This window comes from Rhinoraja longicauda, chromosome 3, assembly GCF_053455715.1.
Source record: "Rhinoraja longicauda isolate Sanriku21f chromosome 3, sRhiLon1.1, whole genome shotgun sequence".
NCBI lineage: Eukaryota > Metazoa > Chordata > Chondrichthyes > Rajiformes > Arhynchobatidae > Rhinoraja > Rhinoraja longicauda.
The window spans coordinates 47133662-47139509 of NC_135955.1; the positions used below are offsets into that span (position 1 = coordinate 47133662).

General features: G+C 45.7%; 1 pseudogene; it reads left to right on the forward strand.

Annotated features, from left to right (window-relative positions):
* Positions 1–1213: 1213 nt before the first annotated feature.
* Positions 1214–2197, forward strand: LOC144592386 (RNA-binding protein 8A-like; annotated as a pseudogene).
* The last annotated feature ends 3651 nt before the right edge of the window (positions 2198–5848 follow it).

Sequence of the window (5848 nt, forward strand, 5' to 3'; positions counted from 1 at the left end):
GGGTAGGGGGGAGGAATAAAATGGGAGATCCAGTGTACTGAGTGGTAGGTGATGTGCAGATGAAAGAGGTGGATGAGTGGAAAGGAACAAGGGAGGGTGAAGATAGCCTGAAATTGGAGAATTGCATGTTCATGTCATTGGGTTGTAGGTTACCCAAGCAGGACATGACTTGCAGTTCTTCCAGTTTGCTTGTGACTCCACCCTGGCAATGGAGGAGACTGAGGACAGACAGGACTGTTTGGGAATGGGAAGAGGAATTGAAGTGGCTTGCAAATGGAGCTCCAGCTGGCCTTGATGGATGGAGCACGTATTCAATGAAGCAGCCATCTGACCTATGCTTGGTCTCATCAATGTAGAGGAGGCCACATCGAGAGCATCAAATGCAATAGATGTGGTGACAGGAGGTGCATATAATCCTCTGTCTCACCAGAAGGGCTGCTGAGGTCGGTGAATATAGGTGAAAGGGAAGTGTAGGGAAAGGTGTTCTATGTCCTGTGGCTGCAGGGGAAAGTGCCTGGAGAGGTGAAGGGATGAGCGGGGAGGGATGAGCAAACCCTCAGAAAGAGAGTGGTGTATGTGGAAAGCAAAAAGAGATGGTGAAGCAAAGATGTGACTGGCGGTGGGATCACGTTGAAGCTAATGGCAATATCTGAGAACGATGTGTTAGATGTGGAGGCTCTTGGGGTGAAAGGTAAGGGCCAGGGGAAAGCCATCCCTGTTCTGTCCAAGGGAGGAGAGGGGGTGAGAGCAGAACAGGAAACAGAGAAGACACAGGTGAGGGTTCAATCCGCAAGAGTTGAGGGGGGAATGTTTCCTGGAGAAAGAGAACATCTCAGGTATCATTGAGTGGAAGGCCTCATCTTGAAAGCTGATGCAGCAGTAGGGTTGCCAACTTCCTCACTCCCAAATATGGGACAAGGTGACGTCACCGTCCCGCATCCCACGTCCCACGTGGCCTCACCCAGCCAGTGGCCACGTGCTCCCGCTCCACCAATGGCAGCCACCCGGGCCGGGAGGCGGGTTGCTATGCAAACTCCGTTAGGCGGCACCCGGGGCCCTGGGCCTACACTGTCTGGAGGTAGACACAAAATGCTGGAGTAACTCAGCGGATCAGGCAGCATCTGGGAGAGAAGGAATGGGTGGCATTTTGGGTCGAGTACCTTCCTCAGTCTGAAGAAGGGTCTCGATCCGAAACGTCACCCATCTTCTGCTGGACCTCCATGAGGCAGGCGGTGAGGACTTCGCCATGGATGACGAGGGTGACGAAAGTATCCACAAACTGAAGGAGAAGGTGAAGAAGAGGAAGGCGCGAGGATTTGGCTCCAAGGAAGGCGCTCGATCCAGGCTGCGAGAAGACTACGACTCCGTGGAGCAAGACGGCGATGAACCAGGCCCTCAACGCTCGGTGGAGGGGTGGATCCTGTTTGTGACCGGGGTCCACGAGGAAGGACATCCGAGGAGGACATCCGCGACATGTTTGCCAAATACGGTGAGATCAAGAAACTGCATCTCAACCTGGACCGGTGCAGCGGCTACCTCAAGGGCTACGCTCTGGTGGAGTATGAGTATGGTTGCCAACTTCCTCACTCCAAAATATGGGACAAGGTGGTGTCACCGCCCCGTGCCCCATATGACCTCACCCAACCAGCGGCCACATGCTCCCGTTCCACCAATGGCGGCCGCCTGGGCAGGGAGGCGGGTTGCTACGCAACCTCCGTTAAGTGGCCCCCGGGCCTCCGAATCTAGACTGTCCAGAGCTAAAATGTCGGAAACCTAGAGTGTCGCGACCTAAACTGTCGGGTCCTACAGCGTCGGGGCCTACAGTGTCGGGTCCTACAGCAATGCACCCTACAGTGTCGGGGCCTACAGCATCCGGGCCTACAGCTCCCCCCAGGCCTAATACCATATTAGTCACCCTTTAACCCTTATTTGGGAGTGAGGAAGTTGGCAACCCTACTAATTCTGGACAAGGGCGGTTCTGTATGGGACAAACCAACTTAGCCCAAAATACGGGATGTCCTGGCTAATACGGGACAGTTGGCAACACTAAGTACGAGACCTGCAAGGAGGCGTAGATGGCCGGCCATGGAGGGTTTGAATGGGTCGGAGCTGGCCGGGCAGCGTCAGATGACCCCCTAGGAGCAAGGGGCAGAGTGGCCATAGGAGAAGCTGGAGCCCGGACTGGATGCGTCACTGAGCTGGGACGGAGTGCAGAGTGACCGGTGGGACAGAGCGGCCCGCACAGTGCCGGGGACTGAGACGCACCCGCAGATCATCGTACCCAAACTTAACCATGCGTTACAGGGACCATTTAATCTCAGTCGGGGCTGGGGAGAGGGTGGAGTGAGAAGGGTAAGGTTGACCTGTGCAAAACAACACTCAGAAATAAAGTATTTTAGTTCAAAAACAAATCTTCAGGCTGAAGAAGGGTCTCGACCCGAAACATCGCCCATTCCTTCTCTCCCGAGATGCTGCCTGTCCCACTGAGTTACTCCAGCATTTTGTGTCTATCTTTGATTTTAACCAGCATCTGCAGTTTTTTCCTACAGTGCCCCCCCCGGGCCGAATGCGGGACAAGGGCCGTCCCGTACGGGACAAACCAAATTAGCCCAAAATACGGGATGTCCCTGCTAATATGGGCACAGTTGGCAACCCTATGCAGCAGTGATGGCGAAACAGTAAGAAAGGGATGGCATCTTGCAAGAGACAGGGTGAGAATAGGTGTAGTCAACATAGCTGTGGGAATCATTGGCTTTATTAGATCGTAAATGATGTTATATGCTGCTTTATATAGAAGTCAAACAAAAAAGGAAAATTGATCATATATTATCCCACTTACATTTTGAATTTTTGGCAGAAAACAATGTTTGCTGAACAATTCCAAACCCGTTTAACGTGCAATTTAAATTGAACTATTTATAATTGTGAATTGCTGAAACAGTGCTGTCTTTACTATATTAAAATATAATAGTCCTTCACACTGCTTTTTCAACTTTGCCAAATGTTTCCAATCTTTATTAGCACAGCAAATCCTCATGTAGGGATTTGCAAAACAAGAGATAAAAGGACAGGAGCAAAGTCAACATGCAGCTAATTGAACTTTATGGATCATGAATGAGTCTGGGTAAAGAGCATGCGTACTTAGAATTGTTGATTTAAACTTCTGGCCTTTCCCACCTCTTTCTCCCCAAGATCCAACCTTATGCCCTTTCCTAAGCAGGAGATTGTGAAACTCATACTAATGTACATAACTTGCAAGTACACTTGCTGAGTGGGCTGGCATTTAGTGCTCTCCTACCGGGCTCTCATCAGGTTAACAACTTCAGCCTGTCAGGGTCACTAGGGTCTAATTAAGCAAATGACCTGGAAGAGAGATATATTAAGAATCAGATTGGGGTCTTTGATTCAATGGGCAATGGCTCATTTGCCAATTAACTCTTTTGAATTGAACAATTACAATTATCATTTTGTGATTTTCAGAGCTTCCATCTTCTGTTCCTCCAAAGAATTGATGGTATTGCATCTTAAATTAACTTCAAATTGTATTTCAAGTTTACAAAATAAAGCATTTCTTACTCACATGTCTAAAATCACAAATGCCTGCATAAATTAATAGCAAAATATAAAATTCTGTATAAAATCACATATTTCACTCCATAAAGATTATGCCTTATTAAAGATTAGTGTTGAACCTGCTGGTGTAAGTTTGACTTCATTTCAAATGATGGTAAGGGATAATTGGAACCAAAACTGCACGCTAAACCAGACCATTAACTAGGTGGTCGTAATAGCACCTACACATTTACCATTTATTTTATTTCTCTCAGTAAGATAATTCTCCAACTAATTTCATTCACCTTTCACTAAAAGTTTATTTGCAAAAAGCTATTAACAAGCCAGTAATGCAATTTACAGGGAAATGAAAACAAGGGTATGAATGAATGTGATGAAAGATTGTGGGGCCAAATACTCTGGAAGTGAGAGCATTGGCAAATATCTCCTTGTGTTAACGCTGGGTTTTGATTGACAGGGCACAGCTTGCCACAGTTCTAAAGCTTCATAAGTACAACAAAGGGCCACTTTAAAAACATGTAAAGAGCCCAAGATAATTTCTGAAGGAATATAAACTGGGAGCAGCCATAACTAATCACATTGTAATGTATGCAACTGAGTATTTGTCGGCTTCCACTCATTCTGTCCAATTCTTTTTTAATAGTCCTGTAAGCAGATTTACCCACTGCTGGGATGGGTTTTCTGGGTCAACCCCATCAAATGACCTGGAACAGATATAGTGTGGCTGTGAACTAAACCAATTGATCTATTTATGGTGAAACTCATCCCTGGGTCAATAAATAAAGTTCAGAGTTTTGGGGATAATTTCATTTGCATTTCCATTCAGTTGTTTTTTAATACTTTACGAATACTTTTATTTAGTTTATTGGATGAATTAAAACACTCGAGTACATGAATCATGTAAAATAGAAAATACACAACACAAAGCAGGCCACTTTGCCTAGCACCTCAATGCCAGTCAAAAAGTACCCAATGTAATCCTGCCTACACAACTAGATCTGTAGCCCTGCAGATCACACCATACTTTCCTGGCATTCAATTCTGAACACCAACCACTCTCTGGTGAAAGGTTTTTCCTATCTCCCCTCGAAACCTTCACAAATATGTTTAAATCCAGGTCTGCAAAGTGATACAGCCAGTTAAGCCATTGCCTTAAAATGCCAGAGATGCAGTTTCAACCCTGACCTCATGATCTTTTGTGGAGTTTGCATATTCTCCCTGTGACCATGTTAGTTTCCTCTGGATGTTCCAATTTAGTCCCACATTCCAAAAGCATATGGGTTAGTAGATTAATAGGTCACTGCAAGTTGTTCCTAATGTATAGGTAAGTCATAGAATCTGGGAGAGTTGATGAAAATATGAGGAGAATAAAATGGGTTCACTGAAGGATAGTTTGAATGGATGTTGAATTGAACACAATACTCCGGGTGCTGTTTCATCAACATTTTGTACAACTGCAACATAACATCACAACTTCTACAATCAATGAAACTGAAGAAACCCCATATACCAAAACCCTTCTTCACCACCCTATCTGCCTGCAACGCCACATGTACTAATACTCCAAGATCCCTCTGCACTTTGAGGTTTGGCTGTTGTCTAGATTATAACATTGTTTAGTGTGAAAATTGTCTCAAGCTACCTATCCCGGTGGAAGAATGAAAGAGGAAGAAAATTCTGGCCTGACACTCAAAGATTTTACTTTATTTGATAAAATGGCCTTTTTTTAAATCACTATTTTTCCACTTTCAGTGCAAGATACTAAGACTGTGGCAATCCATGTAATGCTAATGACGGGGGTTGCTATAAACATTCCAAATACCACTTTTGAGTTTCGATGTAATAGGAGATGGAAGAAAATACCATACCAGTAAGTTCAACTGCCAGAAGCCCACACTACTTCATCCATTATTAAAGCACTAACAATATCTGCCAATAACTAAGAACAAATGGCTCAACACGGTCCTGATCAGGAGGAAAACAGCTGGAGAGGTTACCACCTGTTGCAAGGGCACCTGCAGCACAGGGAGAACATTTCCAATGACAACCAAATTCATATTAGTGATACAGAGTGGAAACAGGCCCTTTGGTCCACCGGACCAGCAATCTACACTAGCACTATCCTACACACTAGTGACAATTTACAATTTTACCGAAGCCAATTAACTTACAAATCTGTAGGTCTTTGGTGTGTGGGAGGAAACCGGAGCACCCAGAGAAACCCCACGCAGTCCCAGGGAGAACGTACAAACTCCGTACCAACAGCACCCTTAGT